We start from the raw sequence: 25,807 nt of genomic DNA, 5'->3' as shown, positions 1-25,807 counted from the left end.
TAGCTTCTTAAAATATTTTCTCCTTGGCTTGAAAGCTCTTAAATTTGGCAATTACATTTGTTGGGGTTGTCTTTTGAGGATTTAATATAGAGGGTGATCTATGTATTCTTTCAATGTCTATTTTGCCCTCTTGTTCAAGAATATCAGGGCAGTTTTCTTGGATAATTTCTTGTAATATGATGTCAATGATTCTGTTTTTTTCTAAGTTTTCAAGTAGACCTATGATAATTCTCAAATCGTCTCTCCTGGACCTGTTTTCCAGATTGGTCATCTTCTCAATGAGATATTGCATGTTTCCTTCTATTTTATCGTTCTTTTGACTTTGCTTTATTAATTCTTGCTATCTTTTGAGATTATTAGCTTTTACTTGCCCAATTCTAGTCTTTAAAGACTGGTTTTCAGCTATGATCTTTTGATTTTCCTTTTCAGTTTGGTCTATCCTGCTTTTCAAGGCTTCTAGTAGGTCAATTCTGGTCTTCAATTTTCTTATCATTTTATGTGATTACTGGGCTTCTTTTTCCAAGTGGGAGATTCTGTCCTTTAAACTGTTATTTTTTTTAACTATGTCCCACTTTTATTGCCAAGTTTCTTCGATCTTTCTTATTTGGTTCTTGAACTCCAATTTCAGTTTGTGGAGAGCTTGTGACCAATTTCCAATTTTGGGGGGAGAAAGTTTGGATGTGTTTGTTTGTTTGTCACTCTTTGCTGTCTTCTCTGTAGACTGCTATTTTTCTCCATAGAAGTTATTCAGGGTCAGAGGCTTTTTCGTATTTTTTTTGGTAGTTATAGATTATAGTTCTTGAGTGTTGGTGGCCATTGCTGTGTTAGCCTTTTTCTTCCCTTCCAGTCAGAAGTCTGAGTGAGGAGGGTAGGAAACTCTCTGTGTATTGAGCTACAGAGTGGTTTTTGCCCTGAGGCTATTTTTTAGTCTCCACCACATCTGCTGTGGGCAGTCCCTCTCTGCCCTATCTCTGTGTCCAAGCTTCCTGTTCCTCAGCCTCCTGGGGTCCATAGTCTTGCTACCCTCAGGGGTAAGTCTGTGGTGTACTCAGCCAGCCCCACCAAGAACCTCAAGATTGCCCCTCATTTGCTCTGACTCTGGCTCAGTAGGTGGAGTGGGGAAGGGGTAATCAGGTCACACTTTGGTAGGTGTAATTTTACCCTGTATAGCATGTAAGTGCCCAAACCCTGCCTACCTTCAAGGCTGTGACCTACAGTAGAGCCCCTTGCTCATCTGATTTTGATTTTTGTCCTTTTGAGGTGCTTTATATCAGTCAGTTATGAGGAGAAGACTTAGCCATCTTAGCCTGGAAGTCCAAGACTTACCTTGATTATCTCCATAGACATTTGAAAATTTAAATTAAAAGGAATAAGTTTTAGATGCTGTTCTGTCTGCATCCGTTTTCTACATTTTTTCCAAGTGACAAGAATTACTTTTTGTTAGAAATTATGCAAGAGCAGATGATAATGGAATTTAGAGTTAGGACCTTAGATATTATCTACCAAAGTCCAATGCCCTCATAAATTGAGGCCCAGTGAACTGGTTCCCTGCCACTGTAATGGAAGTCATGAGATTTGATTCATACACAGTCGACAGAAGATGATTTTTCAAAAGGTTTCTTCCCAGGATGATGGGCCATTAGTAGGATTGTTAGATTTATCTCCCCTAGAACCATCTAATGTTGTTTTCTGCTGCATAAGTCCAGTATTTTCAGAAATCCAAAGTGAGGAAAACAAGTGCTTTCCTTTGGACACCAAAAAGAATTTTCATATGGAGTCATCTTGTATTTTCACATCCAATAGTATCAGTCAGAGATTTATATCTCTGCTCAAAACCTTTCAGTAGCTTCCTATTGCCTACTGAATAAAAGGTAAGATAGTCTGGTTTTTGAGGCCCCCCTGGAGTGGGCACCATCCTACCTTCCTAGCCTTCTCTTACTCCTTTTCTATATTCTACTTTCCAGGCAAATTGGACTCCATCCCCACCCCTTCCCCAATCATACTTTCCCACCTCTTTCTCTTTGCTTACACTACACTGGTCTTCATGCCTGAGATGCTCTTCCTCTCACCCTGTACCTGTTTTGTACCTACCCATCCTTTAAGACCCAAATCAAAGGCAAGCCTTCCCTAGGGAAGCACTGGTAGGAACATATCTATCCTCCTTTGGTAAAATATCATATAGCACGCCACTTTCATTCCTTTGATAGGACAGCTAGATGGCATAGTGGGTGGCATACTAGACTTGGAATCAAGCCAACTTGAGTTCAAATCCTGTCTCAGAATTTATTAGCTGTTGGAAAGAACTCCATTAAATGATGCAGAGTGAAATAAGCAGAACCAGGAGAATATTGTACACAGTAACTATAATACCATGAGATGATCAACTGTGAAAGGCTTAGATCGACAACACAAAGATCCAGGACCATTTGTGGGACTTATGACAAAGAATGCTATTTGCCTCCAGGGAAAGAACTGTTGGAGTTGGAATGCAGATCAAAGTACACTATCCCCCACATCAGTTTATTTACAGTTTATTTTGAGGTTTTGGCTTTACCTGCGTATTTTCTTATAGAAATGATCAATATGGAAGTTTAACACGACAATACCTGTGTAACTATGATCAAATTGCTTACCATTGCCAGGAGGGGGAGGAAGATGGAGATAATTTGGATCTTATAATTTTGGTGACCAAATGTCAAAAATTATTGTCACATGTAATTGAGAAATAAATTTTAAAAAGATTAAAAAAGTCACTCAACCCCTCTGAACTTCAGCCTTCTTATCTACCAAACAGGATAATAATAATAGCACCCACTACAGCTTGTTGTGAAAATCAATTCAGAGACTGTATTTAAGTGCTATGCAGGCCTGAAAAGGGGGACATACAAATAACATCTACCATTATTTATCTTGTATCACAATTATCTGTGTACATTCCATTCATTCCTCTCTACTAGACAAGGTTCACGAGAGCAGGGAGTGTTTCTTATATAAATTTTGACTCTTCTCCAGGCCTGGCAGAGAGCTAAGGACAAGGTCATCGTTTAATGTGTGTTGAATTATTATTTCACTGAATTGAGCCAGCCTGGAATGAAAGATGCTTACTTAGGTGCACATGCCAACAGACTTTTAAAAAGAGAAGTTGATAAGTGGTATTAATCGGATTTGTGGTCAATAAAGAATAGCATTTGTTGGGCATAGAGTAGAAAGCACCATCTTTTCAGATCATACCATGGTAAGAATAGAAACTCTCCAGATCTGGGAAACATGGCAATGGTTAGCTATGATGAGTAACTCCTTTCAGAATAGTTAAGTATTTGTAATAGTCATTTCTTTTCTTGACTCCTTCATTTCTAAATGGCAGCAATCCTTCCATTCCAGTCTTTAGTGACAGATTGGGATTCTTTACCCTTCCTCCTTCTGCTTTCCTTTAAACAAGACCTCATAAACTCTTCGTTCCTTTAGTTTGCTCACCCTTTCCCCTCCATATCTTGGCCAATGAGTTCCAAAGGTCTTGCTGTGGAATATCAGGAGACTAGGTGTTCCTCTGTCTCTTCCACATGTCTTTCTCTTGGGCAGGTACTATCTCTCCTTTTTCAAAACTTTATAGGAGATTTAGCCAGCTGCAAGTCAGAGAGTTGAGTTCTTGGAGAAACCTTTGTTCAGTTCAATGAGTTTAAAACAACTGAAAAGTCATTGGTTATCTCCATACTGCTGTAAATGAATATTGGTCTTCTGGGCTGCAATTATACTGATCACCAGATTCAAGAGGTCAGAGAGTTGACGAGAGAAGCAGTATTATCCTTTGGCACCAATTCAAATCAAAAGTTCAGGGCTAGGGGCAGCTGGGTAGCTCAGTAGATTGAGAGCCAGGCCTAGAGATGGGAGGTCCTGGGTTCAAATCTGTTCTCAGACATTTCCCAGCTATGTGACCCTGGGCAAGTCTCTTGATCTCCTTTGCCTAGTCCCTACCATTCTTCTGCCTTGGAACCAAAACACAGTACTGATTCTAAGGCAGAAGATAAGGATTAAAAAAAAAGTTCAGGGCTCTGTTATTCTTTGCTAGCTGTCCACCAGGTTACCTCTGATTTTAATCAGTCATCTTTTTACACACCTCTTTCCTTTGGTTTTATCACCAGGATCCCAATATAACCTAGAAAGATCCTAGTCTAGGGATCGAGAGAAGCCGAGGAAAGGAATTGTGTATAAATTCATAAAATCTCAGGTTCTCAAGTCTGATGAAAATATAAAGTCCCCCCTAACCATGGCAAATGGTTTTCCAGTCTTTAATGGAAAGCTTCTAATGCCAAGGAAACTTACCAACTTAACTCTATATTATTTGTAGGACTTGACCATCTTTGGAGATCACTTTTGAAAAATATTCAGCAATTTCTTCCAGAAAATCTTCTTTAAAGTAGGACTGTGATCTTTCATATAAAATAGGAAGGAGGGTGATATCTTTTCCTTCTATAGTATCTTTACATTTGGATTTTTAAAGCATTTTTACATTTGATTCTTTCTTGTAATACTTCTAAAGTAAGTAGGGTAGGTATCCCCATTTTATAGATAAGAGAACAGAGATCTAGACAGACAGGTCACAGAGCCTTGGGAGTATCCACTAATTGTGAATGGGACCGTATCTGTGACAAGGATGAAGATCCAGGAAAGGAAACTGAGAAGTAATCAGACAAGTAAAGAGAAAAAGCTAGAAAGCCCAGTGTCTTGAAAACCCAGAGAGGAGAGAATACCCACGAGGGGAAGGTGGTCAATTCTGTCAATTGTTGAATCCCCTGCTTTTATGGTCTATCCAGCTATCTTTAAAGGATCATGTGTAGAGCATTTGTTTTGAGTCATCTTTCTATGCAATTCAAATATTGGTTGAGTGCATATTTATGTGCCAAGGGGCAGCTAAGTGACACAGGGGATAGAGTGTCAGGCCTGCCGTCAGGAAGTCTCAACATCCTGCATTCATGAAATTCAGCCTTAGACATTTATTAGCTGGGTGATCCTGGGCAAGTCACTTAACCCTGTTTGTGTCAGCTTCCTCAGCTGTTAAATGAGTTGGAGGAAAAAAATGGCAAACTATTGCAGGATCTTTGGCAAGAAAAACCCAAATGAGGTCATGAAGAGTTGGAAATGACTTAAATGACTGAACAACAACACTAAATGCTAAATAGTTTCCTCTAAAGCTCTTGCCTCCTTTCATTTGTGATCTGGGACCTCATCTATTGCAAGACTGGTCTAGTTGAAAAATGCACCTTGTGGTTTATTATTAGGATAGGAGAGAGCCGATTGGTCCACCCAAGGATTGCACTTGGAGTACCAAGAGCCCTGGGGTAAGAAGTTAGGAAGACCTAGGGGAGCTTCTGCCAGTCAATAACACAGCAATAAGGGGAGGAAGAGTTGGTGAGACAATTCTGGGGACTGTAGGGCTCTCCTGGGGGACCTTCCATCATGGAATCTTTGTTAGGAACCTGTTTGTACGTTTCTATGGAGAACGGTCCAGGTCAATTTATGAAGTGATGAAGCTGGGTCTCCTGCAACTTCCCATCACCCCTATCTTTGTCCCTCTCTCTCCTTAGATTGTTTCCTTTTCCTTAAGAATTCAGTATATTCATTTCTAACTGCCCAGAGATCCCTATGTAGATCTACTTTCTAAAGGGAATGCCAAACAAAATTGGGACATTAATGCATTGCTGGTGGAGTTGTGAATTGATCCAATCATTCTGGAGGACAATCTGGAACTATGCCCAAAAGGCACTAAAAGACTGTCTGTCCTTTCATCCAGCCATAGCAATGCTGGGTGTGTACCCCAAAGAGATAATAAGGAAAAAGACATGTACAAGAATATTCATAGCTGTGCTCTTTGTGGTGGCAAAAAAATTGGAAAACGAGGGGATGCCCTTCAATTGGGGAATGGCTGATCAAATTATGGTATTTGTTGGTGATGGAATACTATTGTGCTCAAAGGAATAATAAGGTGGAGGAATTCCATGGGAACTGGAACAACCTCTAGGAAGTGATGCAGAGTGAGAGGAGCAGAACCAGGAGAACATTGTACACAGAGACTGATACACTGTGGCACAATTGAATGTAAGGAATGTCTCTACTAGCAGCAATGAAATGATCCGGGACAGTTCAGAGGGACTTATGAGAAATATACTATCCACATCCAGAGAAAGAACTGTGGGAGCAGAAACACAGAAGAAAAACAACTGCTTGATCACATGGGTCAATGGGGATATGACTGGGGATGTAGACTCTAAATGATCATCCTAGTGCAAACATCAACAGCATGGAAATAGATCTTGATTAATGACACATGTAAAACCCAGTGGAATTGTGCGTCAGCTGCAGGAAGGGGTTGGGGGAAGGTGAGGGAAAGAACATGAATCTTGTAACCAGGGGAAAATGTTCTAAATTGACTAATTAAATAAACTTTTTTAAAAATGAGGGGAATGCCAAGAAGTCGGTGGCATTCTTCATCATCAGTGCTCTGAAATCATGGCTTATCATTGTGTTAGGTCTTTCAAAAGTAAATATGTAGGATGAGACACATTTTTGTCTGTGGCCAATACAAGAATCTATTTTACTTGACTAAGCATATATGTTCCTTATAGTTTTACTGAGGGTCATGGTGTAAAGGGCAGAACACTGGCTGTGGAGTTAGAGTTGCCTGTGTTCAAATCCTCTCTTGAATATTTATTACACAGCAACAAGCATGGAGCAATATCCTTGGCTGGAATTTGTTGCTGTTTTTAGAACTGCCATTCATTTTAAAATGATACAGTTAGCTGGAATGTATCTTAGAGGCCATTGATTCCACTTCTCTCTATTTTGCAAGTAAGGAAACAAAGACCCAGCCAGTAGGAAGGAAAGGGAATAAACATTTATTAGGCGCCTACCATATGCACTATCCTAAGCATTTTACAAATCTTTTCTTTACAAAGAAATCATAGCAACCCTGTGAGGGTTCTATTATGGTCCCAGTTTTACAGTTGAGAAAATTGAAGTGGACAAAGATTAAATGACTTTCCCAGGGTCACACAGCAAGTAATTATCTGAGGCTAAATTTGAAATCAGATCTTTCTGTACTGCAGGACCAGTGTTCTGGCCATTGTACTACCTAGCTCTTCCCTTCCTATATGGCAGTTGCTGTGGGTGAATACCTTGGCAATAATGAAAGGGAGGTTTAGAGTTATGTCGCTCTATTGGACTGTAAACTATACTCAGCTAATAGCCACCAACAAACTACTGTAGAGGTGAAAATGGAGAGTACTTGGGGAGTGAGGGCCAGAGGAGGATGACAGTCTTGACTAAGAGCAGAGTAACTTGCCCAAAGTCACATGGATGGTGGCAGAGGCAGGATTTGAACTCTGGTCTTCTGGCTTCAAATCCAACCCTCTTTTCATGGTATCATGTTGATTCTGCTGAAGAAGGAAGCTTACATACTGCCCTGTGGTCATCTCTTCAAGGGTAAATGTGATGAATAGCTAGGACTCCAAGGTGCTATTAGTACTATAGTCCCTTTCTTATAATTATCTTCATCTTGAAATTAAAAAGTGATTACTCTCTTATGTCAAGAACTGTTGGTCTATAAAAATGAAGCTAATCAGGGGCAGGTGGCTCAGTGGATAGAGAGCCAGACTTGGAGAAGGAAAGTCTTGGGATTCAAATCTGGAATTAAGAAACTTCCTAGCTGTGTGACCCTTGATAAGTCATTTAACTCTTCTCCTGTTTTTTCGACTGTAAAATGGGGATCATAACAGAACCTCCCTTACTGCCTAGCCCTTCCCGCTCTTCTGCCTTGGACTGAATGCTTAGTATCAATTCTCAGGTTTTACAAATAAATAAAATTTTAAAGAAACAAAATGAAGCCAGTCAGTTGGGTTTCTGAGCCTTTCAGATACACAGAATGAGATTTGATCTCTGCTCTCCACACCATTTCTTCCTGGGGAGATGGGGCGTCAACACTTGGGAGTCCCCGGAAACGAAGAGAAAAGAAATCGTACCTGTGCGCTGACACCTTCGCTCCTCGGGGCTAAGAGGGCGGAGGAGGGGAGAAGACACTTTGGGAAAACCCAGGGGAACCGCCGGCAAGAGATGCTAAAAGAAAGACGTTCCAAGGCGACGCCGGGGTTAGCAGGAGGGGATCCTGGAGCTGCTCTCGCAGTGGCTTCCTGCTGCAAGTCGGGAATGAGGGCAGCACTTTCTCCTTTCAGCCTCTTCCCGGGTCATTCCCCGAGGCTTAAGTCAATCCCGGCTCCCGCCTAGTGTTCAGTCCCTTCCTTGCCACAGCCCTCCGTCTGGCACTCCTGGGTCCCAAGTCCAGTGAGTCCGGGCCAAGTAAATGAATGTGTTACCGTATTTGCTCACATTAATCCTCCCTCTCCCCACCAAACTTGATGTTACGTTTTCATTCCAAAACCCCCAGATGGGGGAGCAGAAATCATTTTGTGAGCACAGCTGAGTCCTGAGCTGCCGCCGCCTCTCCCAATCCCCCTCCCCACCAAAAAAGTCTATTACTCTGCTTGGGAAGTGAATGTGTAACTAGGAAAATGTAGCCTGCGCGCGGACAGGTGATTCGAGCTGAAAGAACATGAACCGTCTTTTGGCTTTGCCTCTGGGGACAAGGGGAGAAAAACTGCAGGACTCATTTGTGCACCAACGTCTCTTGGAGTCAAGAGAAACCCAAGAGGCGGACGTGGAAACCGCCTGGAGGCTGGCAGTCAGGAACGTGGAACTGAGCGGGGAGCCCCGGCGACTATACTGTGGGATACGTGGTGGTAGCTGGGGGCTGGGACAAAGGCAGCAGATTCTAGAGCCAAAAGATAAGGCCTTGGGAGACAAGGCGGAGTGAAGTTGAGAGATCTGCAATAGCACTTGTCTGCGGCAGGAGCTTGAATGCTATGAATTTTGAGTTTTGTTTCTATCTTAGAATCAATACTGTGCACTGGTGCCAAGGCAGAAGAGCAGTAAGGGCTAGGCAATGGGAGTTAAGTGACTTGCCCAGGGTCACACAGTTACAAAGTGTCTGAGGTCAAATTTGAACCCAGGACCTCTGAGCCTGGCTCTCAACCCACTGAGCCCCTAATGCTACAAATTCTACCCCTCGGAAGATGGGATATAATTGCTGCTTTGTTAAATTAGCTAGGACACATGATGATTTTGGAAAAAATCTGGGAAGACATGAACCAATGAAAAGTAAAGTGAGCAGCACTGAACTCTACCCAGTGACAGCAATATTTTTAGAAACTTTTTTTATGATTCTTGTCTCCCTCCCCTCTCCCTTCCTACCTCCTGGTGCTGACGATTTCATTGGATTATACGGGTATTATCACTCAAAACCCATTTTCATGTTATTATTTTTTGTAATATAGTAATTTTTAAAAACCCAAACCCCAAATCATATGTCTATACAAACAAGTGATAAATCATATGTTTTCCTCTGCATTTCCGCTCCCACAGTTCTTTCTCTGGATGTAGATAGTTTTCTTTCTCCTAAGTCCCTCAGAATTGTCCTGGATCACTGCACTGCTGCTAGTAGCAAAGTCAATCATATTTGAGTGTCCCACGGTATATAATGGTCTCCTGGTTCTGCTTATTTCATCCCACATCAGTTCATGTGGGTCTTTCCAGTTCTTATAGAAATCCACCAAGTCACCATTCCTTATAATAGCACAATAGTACTCCATCACCATCATATACCACAATTTGTTCAGCCATTCTCCAATCAAGGAACACCTTTATTTTCTAGGGGTTTTTTTTGCCACCACAAAAAGCACAGCCATAAATGTTGTTGTTTGAATAGATCCTTTCCCATTTTTTTATCTCTTTGGAATATAAACCTATTAGCTTTATGACAGCAATATTTCTGACAAATAATTGTGAATGGCCTAGTTATTCTCAGCAGTGCAGTAATCCAAGACAATTCCAGAGACTCATGATGAAAAATGCCATCTGCCCTCTAAGAAAGGACTGATGGAGTTTGAATGCAGAATGAAACATTCTTTCTTCTTCTCCTCCTCCTCCTCCTCCTCCTCCTCCTCCTCTTGTCCTTCTTCCTCCTTTTCATTTAAGATCTCTTCCACAAAAAGATTAATATAGGGAAATGTTTTACATGATTGCACATGTAAATAAATATCTGATTGCTTGTCTTTTTAGGGAGGGGGAAAGGGGGTAAGAGAAAGAGGGTAGGGAGGAGGGAGAGAACTTGGAATACAAAGCAAAAAAGGAATGTTAGAATTTATTTTTACATTTAATTGGGGGAAATAAAATATTATTTAAAAAATAAATGTGCTAGGACATTTGTCCCTTTGATCCTTATGTGCATTTTAATAAACCTGCTTTATGCTCCAGGCTATGTTGGCTTGGTGCTTGTTGGACACCCAAATACTTCTAGGGAGGAGTGGATAGCAAATCAGATTCAGATGCTCCAAAGGTCTTGGCCCTGAGGTCTGGATTGGGGCTGAGACAATCTCTTAAAGAACTTCTTAATTTTTTAAAAATTAATTATTAGTTAATTATTTAGTTATTATATAGTTATATATATTATATAGTTAATTATTAATTAATTAAAGAACTTCTTATTTTTATGAACATAGCTTTATTAATAGTTCACACGTTACAGTATGCAAAGTGTTTTTTTAAACAAAACTAGGCTGGTTTAGTCTCTTTATTGTTCATCTCTCAATGAGATCTAAAAGGATTTTATCCCTTATCTCATTTTACCTCTGTCTGGGTGCTTTCTTGGGGTCAATATTCCTTCAATAAATGCACGTCTGTTTGAAGGAGGCAAATGAATATGAGTATCATGAATATGGTCTTCGCCCCAGAGAAGGACCTCGGAGGTCAAAGAAGCAGAGAACCCCATGCTTTATGTTATTCTCCATTTTGGTAGCACCAGTAGGATGAGCCTATCTTCAAGGAGGCTTCCACCATCTTAGAGACTTATTGTTAACACAGGATATTCTGATAAGACGCTTCACCAAAAGAGAAAAGCATTTACCCATGGGAACAAACTTGAGCCTTAACAGCCCCTGTTACCCCAAGGCTTGTCTATGTCCTTCGTTTCCATTCTGCCACTGACGGATTGGCCCTTGCACGCTAAGTGAGAAGGAGAAAAGAATAAGTATATAGTGTCTTCAGTGTGACAGGCACGATGCTAAGTGCTTTTACAAATATCTCATTTCATCCTCACAACAAACCCACAAGGTAGGAGTTGTGATTATCTCCTTTTTTCAGATGAAAAACTGAAACAAATGGGTTAAAGTGACTTGCCCAGTGTCACAGTTAATAAGTGTTGGAGGCTGGATTTGAACTCAGGTCTTTTCTACTCCAGACCTAGTGCGGTGCTAGACCATGTAGCTCTAGAATAGCTTTTATATAGCGCTTACTATGTACCAGGCATTGTGCTAAGCCCTTTAGCTCATTTGATAGGCTCGAAGGGAACCTAAAAAGCTCTATGGAAATCCAATCTGTACACTAAAAACTGCAGTTGCTCCCAGGGAGCAGTTTTCTTTATGCCACTACTAAATTTCTTTTCCTTTCAGTCTGGCTTTTCCTGTTTTGAACCCCAGTTTTACAGCCCCCATGGTGGGTGCTGGGCTCTCACAGAACTCGGGCTGTGAAACTTTCCACAGTATCTGCATGTGTTCACTAAAGCTCTGTCCCTTTCTTTCTTTTCGTGCTCAAAGATGCCTCTTGCGACTTCCGGTCGAGATGGCGGCTTAGAGGCAGCAAAAGCTCAGACCTCTGAAAACCCTTCCTTACTGATCACAAACTGAATGCTCCTAGGGGACTAAAATTCAAACTTAACAACAGGACAGAGCTGGGGAACCCTCCTTATGGACTCGGATCAAAAGGTACACCCCCCCAAAAGCCAGAATCCTAGATCGCTCTGGTCTAAGGGGAAGGCAGAAGGAAGGTCCCAGGACCCCTCCCCCCCAATCCAGAGCACTGAGCCCACAGCAGCAACGGGAACCTCAGGGCCGGCAAAAAGGCCTCAGGGCCGGCTGTTCTGAAGGGCTCACCTTGAAAGCAACCTGAGTCAGTCTCGGGGGCATCCAACACAGACACACAGATGGCAGGGAAACAGAGAGAGATTGGGGGGGGGGCCTCCATCTGAGTCTCACTGGAGGTTTTTGCTTCAGGGCACATCCAAACCAACCCAGCTGAACCTAATCCCATCAGGAGTCCTCAGAGCTCAGGGAGGCTAGGGCCCCTCCCCCCTTAGAGTGCAGGGTCTTCTGAAAGGACAGAAACCTCGGGTCCTGCAAAGGGGTTGCTCCAAAGGGCTCACCTTGAAATTAACCTGGGCCAGTCTGGGGTGGGGGGCAGGGAAGCAGGGAAGCAGCAGAGGTTCTTACTTCGGGGCACATCCAGACCAACCCAGCTGAACCTAGTCCCATCAGGAGCCCTCAGAGCTCAGGGAGGCCAGGACCCCTCCCCCCTTAGAGTGCAGGGTCTTCTGAAAGGACAGAAGCCTCAGGACCAGCAAAGACACTGAGGTACCTTGCAGAGAGTGCTGTGCCAGGCACAGAGCGTGGAAGTAAGGCAGCAGAGAAGCAACTGGAGGGAACTGAGAGCAGTAACACCTGAAATGCCAGCAGGCAGGGGAGGGCAGACCCTGGGCTTCCCCAGGAAGATAGCGCAGCTGCGGAGAATGGACAATTTGCCTGGGGCTAAAGCCTCGGACCATCAGACAGATACACTAAGAGCCAATCCTCCTCACTCAGATAGAGATGGCAAACAGTACAGAAGTGCAAAATCCTCCAAACACCAAGAAAGGCAAGAAGAAGGGGGGTGACTTTGGACACATTTTATGGAGCAAAAATACAAAATACAGAGGAGATAGAAGAGGAAACACAAACAAATGCTCCAAAACCTTCCAAAGGAAATGGAAATTCTCCACAAACTCTTGAAGAATTTAAATCAGGAATTATCAAAAATATGGAAGCCTTCTGGCATGAAAAATGGGAAACAATGCAAAAGGAACTCAGCAATATGAGAGACCAAAATATGCAAATGCAGAAACAGCTCAAAGCCTCAAAAAAACAGGTCAGACCAAACTGAAAAGGAAAACCAGTCTTTAAAGGTCAGAATCAGGCAACTGGAAGACAATAATCTTGCAAAAGAGCAAAAATTAATAAAGCAAAGTCAAAAGACTAAAGAATTAGAAGACAACATAAAATATCTCACTGACAAGGTGACAGACCTGGAAAACGGGGGAAGGAGAGACAATCTGAGAATCATTGGTCTACCAGAAAACCCAGAAATAAACAGTAATCTTGATATCATAATACATGATATCATCAAAGAAAACTGCCCAGAGATTCTAGAAAAAGGGGACAAAATATGCATTGAAAGAGTTCACAGAACACCCTCTACACTAAATCCCCAAAAGACAACTCCCAGGAATGTAATTGCCAAATTCCAAAGCTTCCAAGCAAAAGAAAAAAAAATCTTACAAGAAGCCAGAAGAACACAATTCAAAGATGCCTCTTGCTTCTCCTGTCCTGCCCTGGGCCTTACCTCATTCTGCAGACTCCCTGGGATCAAGGTCATCTACCACACTTCCTCCGTAAACACTTACACTTAGCTGTAGAGAACTGTGACTCTTGACAAGGTAAGTCCGTGCCCCTTCCTCTTAGCTAGGTTTCTGAATGCAATTTCTCATTTTTGGCAAAGGTCAAGGGGCTTTCAGCTGCAAATGGAAAGCATCTGAAGTTAAGGATTCATCAGTAGGAAAAAGAATTCCATTTGGGGAGCCAAGTTTGACCCGAGCACTGAAATAATGAGGAAGTTTGATATCTAATTCTAATGAGAGAGAGAGAGAGAGAGAGAGAGAGAGAGAGAGAGAGAGAGAGAGAGAGAGAGAGAGAGGGAGGGAGGGAGGGAGGGAGGGAGGGAGGGAGGGAGGGAGAAGGAGAGGGTGAAAGAGAGAGAAAGAAAGAAAGAGAGAGAGAGAGAAAGAGAGAGAGAGAGAGAGAGAGAGAGAAGGATAGAGAGAGAGGAGAGAGGGAGGGAGAGGGAGAGAGAGACAGAGAGAGAGAAGGAGAGAGAGAGGAGAGAGAGAGGGAGAGGGAGACATAGGGAGACAGAGAGAGGCAGAGAGAGACAGAGAGACAGAGAGACAGAGAGAGAGAGAGAAGGAGAGATTGCCTTTGGAGCAGGTTATAAAGTGAAGGGATGGACAGGCTTCCTTCCAGTCCAAACTGTCTACAATTCTATAATGGGGGCATTTCAAGCACCAAAGCACTTGGGTAGAGAAGGTATGGGAGTGGGAGGAAGGATAGGAAGGGTCGCCTCAAACCAGTGTTTCCTAAGAAATAACCAAGAGAGGCTTGGGTAATGAATAAAACAAGAATTGCCTTCCTTGGAAGAGAAGAGCTTGCCACTGGAGAAGGGAAGAATGAATAAAAAATTAGAGTTTTGTTATTGTTTTTTTTTTATCCAGGAAAGTTTCTTTCCAAGATGAACAAATCTAAGGGTTGACCATTCCAGAGTAACAAGAGGGCCTCGCCTATTTCCAGGAATAGGGGCATGAACTCTGCTCCTCTGGGGTGGCTTGCCAGGAGTCCATGGGTCATACCTACTACGCAAAACTTTCATCATCTCAAATCTATTCTCTCCCACAGAGCTCTAGTCTTACCTCCCTTGTGAAATGTAGTGAATTATTTACAATAGAAATGGGGAGCCTATAAAATGGCTGTTTCAAAGCAGCAGTTCACAGGTTTTGCTATCTAAGGTGATCCTGTCTTTCTTTATTTTGTCTTTATTCCAACTTTACCCAAATTTGAATTCATTTCAATTTTATGAGTATTTTGTTAGTGCCCTGTCTGTACAAAGCACTATGCGAGGTGCTGGGGATAAAGGCAAAACCAAAAAAGGCTCTGCTTTCAAGGCTCTTATGATCACGCATAAACTAATGCAAGATAACTAAGAAGAGAGAAAACACTTAAAACAAGGGGGTTCAGAAAAGGATTCCCACAGGGAGTGTCACCTGCTCTGTGCCTTGAAAGACAGTAAGGAATCTAAGAGGTACAAATGAGGAATTGCAGGATTTGGGGCAGCCTTGGGGTGGGTTCTGGTGGGCTGGGCTCAGGGATCAGCGAGGGGGCCAAGCTACCCAGAACTTGAATGCCAGGCCTGAGACTTAAGCACAGTAACTAGATCTTAACCCAGGCTGGTACTGGGATGTCTCTGTCTTTCAGCTGGGAAGGCTTGTGTATCTCACCTGTGTTCAGGCCTGCCATTTAGGGTTACTTTTGACTTGTCTGCTATCAGGAAAGCAGAGCCACTGGCACCAGGCAGAGAAAAGGCAATGTGACATAATGAAAAGAGTACTAGATTTAGAATTGGGAGACTTCAGCTCAAATTACATCTCTGCTACTTCTACTTGGGGCAGCTAGAAAATGCAGTGGAGGGAGTGCAGGGCCTGGAGTCAGGAAGACTCATCTTTATGAATTCAAATCTGGCCTCAGACTCTTACTAGCTCTTAGACTTTGGACAAGTCACTTATCCCAGTTTGCCTCAATTTCCTTATCTATAAAATGAGTTAGAGAAAGAAAAGACAAAGCTTTCCTGGGTCTTTGCCAAGAAAACGCCAAATGATATCATGAAGAGTCAGATATGACTAAAAAATAACTGAACAAAAATGTATTTACTTGTGTGACCCAGAGCCTCAGTTTTCTCATCTATAAAATGAAAGAGATGGGCTTTTAGGTTCCCTCCAGCTCAAAATCGGTGACCTGATAAACTGGTCAATTGACCTGGACTGGACAGATCATTACAGATTGTAGGCTCATGGATTTAGGTTAAGAAAGGACTTTTGAAGTCAAGTACAGTGACCTGATTTTATAGATGAGAAAATGAAGCTTAGAACACCAGCATTAGGTCATCCATGAATTCATGGAAAAGTAAGATGTAGCAGGAGTGTTGATCATTGGAGCTTTGTAAGCGGGAGGGCCAGGAAGGGAACTCGGGTTCCTTGAACTAATTATCCAGTGATCACCTGTTATGTTTTATCTTGCATGTCTCATAGTCATAGCCTGATATACCAATCAATGCTCCTTCATATCCTTGGTTTTGGCTATTTGTTAATATTCAAATCTCCTCTCAGGTCTGTGGTGATTCTCTGTAGTGACCTTTGGAATTGTGGAGCTTTGTTGAAAATTGGTTTTGGGCCCTGAGGTTCTGGAGCATTTCCCTGCCTCCGAAGAGAAAAGCTAGGCTGACTGCTTCCTTTTCTTTTACCTTTTGGCAAAAAATTCTCCTCCGCAGAGTCTGAGGGATAAGCTTAAGAGTCCTTCTTATCCTTCTACTTCTGGATATTTTTTGGCCTCTTTCCTTGGCAACTTATAAAATACGATCTGTCTTTTTCTTTAATGTTGAAAAACTTAGAGACAGACCAGTACCTCATACCATATACCAACATAAAGCTGAAATGGACATATGATTTAGAAATAAAGGGTTATATACTACAAAAAAATTAGAGGAACACAAAATAGTTTACCTGTCAGACATAACAAGGTGTAAAATAGGTAGCTTTGACTACATTCAATTAAAAAGGGGTTGTACAAACAAAACCAATGCAACTAAGATAAAAAAGGAAAGAAAAAACTGGGGGGAAATTTATAGCAAGTATCTCTAAAACATTTCTCAAATGGAGTATGGAGTACTCAAATGGAGGGCATGGAGTAAAATCTATAAGACTACTCTAGTGATAAACGGTCAAAGGATATATAAACAGGTAGTTCTCCAAAGAAGAAATTAAAATTTTCATCATATGAAAAAATGCTCCAAATAACTTGATGAGAGAAATACAAATTAAAACAACCTCATACCCATCAACTTGGTTAATATGATACAAAAGGAAAATGATAATGTTGGAGGGTTATTGGAAAATTGAGACACTAATGCTGCTTTAAAATTTTATTTTATTTTTTCCCTAATTGCAGGTAAAAAGTTTCCAATATTTAAAAAAATATGGAATCTCTCGAATTTTTAAAAAAGATTCTAGAGTCTTTATTCTCCTTCCTACCTTCCTTTTGTCCTACTGCACTCCTTACTGAGATGGAAAGCAATTCTGATATCAATTTTACATGTGCAATCATGAAAACAATTTTTCCATATTAATTCTTTTGTGGAAAAAACTTGAACAAAAAAATTAGAAAAGAAAGTAATTTTGCTTTGGTCTAGATTCAGACTCCATCAGTTTTTTTCTCTGGAAGCAGATGGCATTTTTATCATGCTTTTTGGGATTGTTTTAGATTATCTGAGTTATTCAGTTGTTCATCATGCAGTATTCCTGTCACAGTGTACAATATTCTCCCAGTTCTGTTAACTTCATTTTGCTTCAGTTTGTATAAGTCTTTCTAGATCTTTCTGAGCAACTTGTACTCATCATTTCTTATAGCACAATAGTATTCACTACAATCACATACTATAACTATAACTCAGCTATTCTCCAAAGGATGGAGATCCCCTCACTCGTCCCCACAAATAAAGTGACCAAGTATTTCTGAACATATAGGACCTTCCCTTTTTTGTTTTTTATCTCTTTGAGTTACAGACCTAGCTTTGGTACCGCTGGGTCAAAGGGGCTGTACTGTTTCATAACCCTCTGGCATAGGTGCAAATTGCTCTCTAGAATAGTTGAATCAGTTCACAACACCCCCAACAGTGTATTAGTGTCTCAATTATATTTGTGTCTCAATTTTCCCAAATCCAGGGTATATGGGGTGCTCATGGAGGGGTAGTATCTCTGGTAAGGAGGGCTTGTCGTGCCCTCCTAGGGCAGCTCTCCAGCCTCTGACCCTCACCTGACACCCAGCTCTCACTTGTGGCTCCCAGTAGCTGCTAGCATGCAGCAGCGGCCACACCCCGGGCAACGGCTTCGACAGGCCAGCTAAACCTTGTGAGGATAGCCATCGGGTCATCGACCCCTGGTGAACCAGGGCTTTGCTCACCCAGCATGTGAAGACTGACTCGGCTGAACAGACGGAAGAAACCAACAAGAAGGTTCAACGGCTGAGAGGGCGACGCAGTAAAGTACTGTGGAGTGCTTAGGGCATGTTGGAGCACAAAGGACAACACAGCCATCCAATGCAGCTGAGGAAGTCTCCAGGTGTAACGACTTTTCGTACCACTGGACCCAGGCTTCCAATGCCAAGAGAGTGGGACTGTCTCTGTGCATCGACTTTTCCACTTAAATCTCCTTCACGCACAAGTATCTTTGTTCACACTCATCTATCCTAACCCTGTCCACCCTCTTTAAGACCTGCGGTGATGGGGGAGTGAGGACGCAACAGGTGGAGGTGACCACTGGCAGTTGTAGTCACGATCCTGCACGTAGGCGGCCCACGGGCCAGTGGTCGCTCGGCCCTGTGGGCAGCAGGGACGTTGAGCAGCATCCTGGGCGACTGAGCAGCCCTCTCTAGGACAGCACTGCTCACCCTAATCAAGGGAGGGGACTAGAAAAGGTGTCCCAAACATTGCCTGCCCTACAAACACCCGGTCAGCACACCGCGGCTGGCGGGTCATCCCTTTAAGTGGTTGAAATCAAAGAAAAAATACAAAGAAACTCCTACTAGGAGCATGGAACATCAGGACATTACTTGATAGAGAGAATACCCCAAGACCTGAGAGAACAGCTCTCATCGGTACAGAACTGGCACGATATAACATCGGCATCGCAGCCTTAAGTGAAACACTCTTACCAGAAGAGGGATCACTCAGCGAATCCACCATTGGATACACCTTCTTCTGGAAAGGTAGAGCCTCAAATGAAGACAGAATCCATGGTGTTGGCCAGGCTATCAAGACCAGTTTGCTCAAACAGCTGCCAGACTTGCCTGTGGGCATCAGCGAGAGGCTCATGAAGATCTGTTTCCTCTCAGCAAAGATCGGTATGCCGTAATCATCAGCACATATGCCCCAACACTGACCGGCACAGAGGAGACCATCGAGCAGTTCTACTCTGACCTGAGTGCCATCCTGCACTCAGTGCCCACAAATGACAAGCTGATACTACTGGGAGACTTCAACGCCCGCGTTGGCCAGGACCATGAAAGATGGAAAGGAGTGCTCGGCAAACACGGTGTGGGCAAAATGAACAACAACGGCCTACTACTACTCAGCAAATGCTCAGAGTTCGAACTCACCATCACAAACACTGTGTTCAGAATGGCGAACAAATATAAAACAACGTGGATGCACCCAAGATCAAAACACTGGCATCTCATTGACTACATCATTGTACGCCGGCGAGACATCCAGGATGTACAGATCACCAGAGCCATGAGAGGAGCTGAATGCTGAACAGACCACCGATTGGTTAGAGCGACTCTTCAAATGCGCATTGCGCCTCACCATCCAAAACGCACCCAGACAGTTCGCGCATTTTACAACATGAGTCGTCTTAGAGATCCATCTTATTTGCATACATTCCAGTCCTGCCTGGACCACAAGCTGTCTGCCAAGGGACCACTCACTGGAAGCTCAACCGAGAAATGGAACCAGTTCAGAGACGCAGTGAAGGAAACATCAAAGGCAGTCCTGGGTGCAAAACAATGCAACCACCAGGACTGGTTTGACGAGAACAACACTGCTATTGAAGACCTATTGAGCAAGAAGAACAAAGCCTTTATGGAATGGCAAAATAACCCAAACTCTGCTCCTAAAAAGGACAGATTCAAGTCTCTCCAAGCTACGGCACAGTGTGAGATCAGGAAGATGCAAGACCGATGGTGGGAAAAAAGGCAGAAGAAATCCAGCGGTTTGCTGATATGAAAAACTACAAACAATTTTTCAGAGCCCTCAAGACTGTCTATGGGCCATTAAAACCCACCACCACTCCCTTGCTATCCTCTGACAGTGACACTCTCATAAAAGATAAAAAAAGGCATCAGCAACAGGTGGAAAGAACACTTCAGTCAGCTTCTCAACCGAACCTCTTCAGTCGACCAAAGCGCACTTGACCAGATCCACCAAAACCCCTCCATTGAACAACTTGGTGTCCCTCCTTCAATAGAGGAAGTCCAAAAAGCCATTAAACAAATGAGTGCAGGCAAGGCACCCAGTAAAGACTGGATCCCAACCAAGGTGTACAAGGCCTTAAATGGAAAGGTGCTCCAGGCATTCCACACAGTGCTTACCAGCATATGGGAAGAGGAAGACATGCCCCCAGAATTCAGAGATGCCTCCATCGTAGCCCTATACAAGAACAAAGGCTCACGAGCAGCCTGTGACAACTACAGAGGCCACCTCACTACTCTCCACTGCTGGAAAGATCCTCGCCCGTGTTATACTCAACAGACTCCTGTCATCTGTTTCAGAGCAGAACCTGCCTGAATCACAATGTGGCTTCCGACCAGATCGCAGCACCATCGACATGGTCTTCACGGTAAGGCAAATGCAGGAAAAATGCCTTGAGCAGAACCTGAGTCTCTACATTGTCTTCATAGACCTGACAAAGGCGTTCGACACAGTGAACAGGGACGCATTGTGGGTGATCCTCAGCAAGCTCGGTTGCCCAGCAAAATTCGTCAAAATGATCCATCTCTTTCATGTCGACATGACAGGGGAAGTCCTATCTGATGGAGAGACTTCTGATCGCTTCAACATCTCCAATGGCGTGAAACAAGGCTGTGTCCTCGCTCCAGTACTATTCAACCTATACTTCACCCAAGTATTACGACATGCTGTGATGGAGCTAGACCTGGGCGTCTACATCAAATACTGACTGAATGGCTCACTATTTGACCTTTGCCACCTGACTGCAAAAACAAAGACAACAGAGAGACTCATCCTGGAAGCTCTCTTTGCAGATGACTGTGCTCTCATGGCCCACCAAGAAAATCATCTCCAAACCATTGTGGACAGGTTCTCCACCACAACAAAACTGTTTGGCCTGACTATCAGCCTCAGCAAAACAGAGGTGCTGTTCCAACCTGCACCAGGGAGGCCAACCAACCAGCCGTGCATTACAATAGATGGCACGCAGCTTTCTAACATCAACACTTTCAAGTACCTGGGCAGCACCATCGCGAATGACGGGTCCCTAGACCACGAGATTAATGCCAGGATCCAAAAGGCCAGCCAGGCACTCGGGCGGCTGCGCTCCAAAGTCCTCCAACACAGAGACGTGAGCACTGCGACGAAGTTCAAAGTGTACAACGCAGTGGTCCTCAGCTTGCTCCTGTACGGTTGTGAGACATGGACACTGTACCAGAAGCACATGAAACAGCTGGAGCAATTCCACCAATGCTCCCTCCGGTCAAGCATGAGGATCCGATGGCAGGACCGAATCACCAACCAGGAAGTCCTCGACAGAGCCAACTCCACCAGCATCGAAGTCCTGGTCCTCAACACCCAGCTACGATGGTCTGGACACGTCACCCGCATGGACCCACAGCGAATACCAAGACAGGTATTCTACGGTGAACTGTCAGCTGGACTCAGGAAACAAGGCCGACCAAAGAAAAGATTCAAGGATCAGCTAAAGTCCAACTTGCAGTGGGCTGGCATTACACCAAAGCAACTAGAACTCGCTGCCTCTGACAGAAGCAGCTGGCGAACCCACATTCACCATGCCGCCACCACCTTGGAAGATGAGCGACGTCGATGTCTTTCCGCTGCGCATGAACGCCGACACCAGGCCACAGCCGCACCTCCCGTAACAACTGGCGTCCCAGGCCCCATGTGCCACAAACTCTGCGCCTCAGTCTTTGGACTCCAAAGCCACATAAGGGTACACCGTACACAAAGACAATAGTCATTCTTGATCACCGAGAGACTACCACTACTACTACTTTCCCAAATCCCCTCCAAGTTTTATCATTTTCCCTCTTCTGTCATAACACCCAATCTGATAGGTGTAGGATAGTACACCAGGGTTGTTTTGATTTGCATTTCTCTATTTAATAATGATGTAGAGCATTTTTTGCAAGATTATAGAGAGTTTTAATTACTTTGTCTGAGAACTGCCTGTTTATATCCTTGGACCATCTATCAATTGGGGAATAACTTGTATTCTTATATATATCCAACTCATTTTTAAATCTCGCTAATTAAGACTTCATTTTTGCAGCATTATGATTACTATGTTTTACTTAAAAAATTTTTTATCTACTATCTTAGAATCAATACTAGGTATTGGTTACAAGAAAGAGTGGTAAGGGCTAGGCAATGGGGTCAAGTGACTTGTACAGGATCACACAGCTAGGAAGTGTCTGAGGCCAGATTTCAACCCAGGACCTCCTGTCTCTGGACCTGGGCTCTCAATCCACTGAGTCACCCAGAAGCCTCCTATGTGTATTATTTTCCATCTATTTCCCTATTTAGTTTTTGACCCCCACATTTCCCAATTTGCCCTCTTTTCTATCAGTCCCACCCCCCCTCCTCTTATCTTCCTCCTCTCTTACTTTCCTATAGGGTAAGATAGGTTTTTGTACCTAACTGACTGTGTATGCTCTTCCTTCATTAAGCCAATTCTGATAAAGAGTAAGGTTCACATTCTTTCCTCCCTCCCTTTCCCATTCTTCCCTTGCACTGTCAATGCTCTTTCATGCCTCTTTTATGTTCAATAATTTGCTCCATTCTATTTTTCCCTTCCCCTTCTCCTAATGCATTCCTCTTTTTCATGCCTTAATTTTATTTTTTTAGATATCAACCCACCATATTCAACTCATGCCCTTGCCTTCTGTCTATGTACTACTTCTGACTGCCTTAACGATATGATATGATATGATAAAGTTCTTAGGAGTTACAAGAATGATCTTCCCATGCAGATATGTAAACAATTTAACCTTATTGAATATCTTTTTATTTCTCTCTCTTACCTTGTTTATGCTTCTCTTGAGTCTTGTATTTGAGAGTCAAATTTTCCATTCATCTCCGGTCTTTTCATCAATAATGTTTGAAAGTTCTCTATTTCATTGAACACATTTTTTCCCCTGAAGGAATATGCTCACTTTTGCTTTTCCCTCTGGAATATCATATTCCAGACTGTCCAATCCCTTAATGTAGAAGTTGCTAAGTCTTGTGCTATTGTTACTGTGACTCCATGATATTTGAATTGTTTCTTTTTGGCTGCTTACAATATTTCCTTCTTGACCTAGGAGTTCTGGAACGTGGATGATATTTCTGGGATTCTTGTCCTCTTGGGATCTCTACACTAACACACTACTGGTAGAACTGTGAACTGATAACAGTCATTCTGGAGAGCAATTTGGAACAATACCTAAAGGTGCATACCCTTTGATTCAGCAATGCCACTATCCTAAAGATATCAAAGATGGAGGGAAGGATTTACTTGTACAAAAATATTAATAGCAGCTGTTTTGTGGTGGTAAAGAATTGGAAGCTGAAAGAATGTCCAGCAATTGGGGAATGGCTGAACAAGTTGTGATATATGACTATGATGGATTACCACTGTGCCATGAGAGATGATGAACATGATGGATTACCACTGTGCCATGAGAGATGATGATCATGAAAAAACAAAACAAAATCCTGAAAAAGACTCATGTGAAGTGATGCAAAGTGAGCAGAACCAGAAGAATGTTGTACACAGTAACAATAATATCAGCTGTAAATAACAGCCATTATCATCAATGCAAGGATCCAAGATAAGTGACTTGTGACAAGAGGCTATCCATTATCATAGAAGGAATTACCTTAAGTTCTCATTCCAGAGTAAAGAAATCTCCAAAATAAAGCATAAGTTTGGTTCATGTCAGGGTTTCCCAAAAAGTATGTCATATGGTCTCCAACTCTCACACAGGTATTTGATATATAACACACATATGGAGTATGGGCCATCTTTTAATTCATCCATTACTCTCACAAAATGCATAAACTCCAGGGACTTTGGAGAACCCAGGAACAAACACAGAAATACAAAATGCTCAAGTAGCCCATTGGATTCTCATCCCACACTCACCTGTTGGTGACTTTGGAGGCTACTGAACAAAATTTTCTCCAAGCAGCTCACAATAACAAAGAACAGGCTAGCAAGGTTCAGATCTCCTGGTCTCCAGGGCATGGCCTCAGTTCTCTAGCTCGGAAGACCATGATGATGCTCTGTTTCCTGATACAAGGAACATGTTGATGAGGAAATCTTAATCTGGGGTCAACGGACTCCCAAGGGACCCATGGATAGTTTTCAGAGGTCCATGAATTTTTAAGGTCATTGGAAACCAGTTAGGAATCCTTTCACTCCATCCTCTTAGGCTACATTCTTATCTCTATGAGATGTACTCTTCTGACAAAGGAACATATGATAATCTCATCAACTTATTAAAGGGTCTTAATAAACTAACCAAGGACTCCTCTGATCAATTTCTCTTCATTATATAAAGCATTTTTAAATCTTAAAATACTATATGTCATATGTTATTATTATTATTATTACATTTCCTTCCATTGGCCATGAATGACAAAAAGATAAAAATGGAAATGTCTCTTAAGATTTCTACAACAAACCATCTTCTCAATCAAGGACTATAGAGCCATCATGCATAGATTCTTATCACCACAGCCTCTGATATTCTACTTGAGAAAGCAGAAACAGCACTAAAGAAAACAAAGATGGAAAGAGTAAGCAGCTAGACCAAGCATATCCAAAAAAGTTTGTTCTGGAGCCAATACAGTTTTGAGGGAACTGAGGGATCAATTCTCAACAGGGACTGAAATAGGGAAAAAATAACAAATGTTATTTCTTTTTAAAATTTTATTTAATCGATTAAGATAATTTTTCCATGGTTACATGATTCATGTTCTTTTTCCCCCTCCTCCTACCCCCCTCCCATAACCAATGAGCAGTTCTATTGGGTTTTACATGTGTCATTGATCAAAGCCTATTTCCATATTATTGATATTTGCACTAAGGTGATCATTTAGAGTCTACATCTCCAATCACATCCCCATCAACCCATGTAATCAAGTAGTTGTTTTTCTTCTGTGTTTCTACTCCCACAGTTCTTGCTCTGGATAAAAGTTATTTCTTTAAAAAAAATAAAAGAAGATGTAAATGAGGAGACATTATTGACTTTCAATCAATATGAACTCATATTATGGCTTTCATATTTTTACAAAGTCTTAATTTATACATGGATCAAAGGCACTCTATATGACAAATATAAGAAGTAGGTTTTCATAAATAATATTCTACCGTAGAAACATCTATACATTTGCACAACTGACTGACATGGTTAGAGAATGAAAAATCCCACTGATGAACAACCAATATGCATTATAACAGTCCGAGCTGGGGCTGCTACATAAAGTATTACCTTAGTGGGTTTGGGCTTGAGAAGGAGAAAGGAGTCGGAGAAAATGGGTGATAAATTAAGAGACACAGAGAAGTTCATTGAAATGGGGAGCGGCAATGGCCCCTGATAATATTTTCCTTAGAAAAATAGTTAAAGGAAAATATGAGAAATGGGAGAACACTTGGAAGTAAGAATTCCAAGATAGAAAGCACATAGGCAAGAGTGGCCCTAGGAAAGATAGAGACAGCAGGGAGAACTCCAAGGTTGCAGGAAACAAGAGAGAGAGCAGTGTGCCTCACCCCAGTCTTTATTGTGGATTGAGAGGTGATCAGTGAATACGTAACAAAGCATAGTTGATTCACATTGGTTGAAATGGTAATGATGACAACTTCTGGGAAATAACTTCAACCTGCACTTTGCAAATGAGTTTGCCCTGAACAAAGGCAACATGGCCAAGTCAAGAGCCTAGCTCAGGAATCATACACTGACTATCAAGAGGCCTGGTAATACAATATTATCACATCAAACAT

The 25,807-nt window shown here is 42.4% G+C and overlaps 1 protein-coding gene across 1 annotated transcript in view; it reads right to left on the bottom strand.

Annotated features, from left to right (window-relative positions):
* The window catches only part of NR1I2 (nuclear receptor subfamily 1 group I member 2), a 70,433-nt gene extending 61,939 nt beyond the window's left edge, over positions 1-8,494 (bottom strand). The window contains 1 exon segment of the mRNA XM_056793503.1: positions 8,013-8,494. The gene's annotated coding sequence lies outside the window, so the exon portion shown is untranslated.
* Positions 8,495-25,807: the final 17,313 nt, after the last annotated feature.

The sequence above is a fragment of the Monodelphis domestica genome, chromosome 4, assembly GCF_027887165.1.
Source record: "Monodelphis domestica isolate mMonDom1 chromosome 4, mMonDom1.pri, whole genome shotgun sequence".
NCBI classification, from domain to species: domain Eukaryota; kingdom Metazoa; phylum Chordata; class Mammalia; order Didelphimorphia; family Didelphidae; genus Monodelphis; species Monodelphis domestica.
The sequence above is the reverse complement of the archived record's forward strand: the minus strand, read 5'-3'. Positions and strand labels throughout refer to the sequence as shown.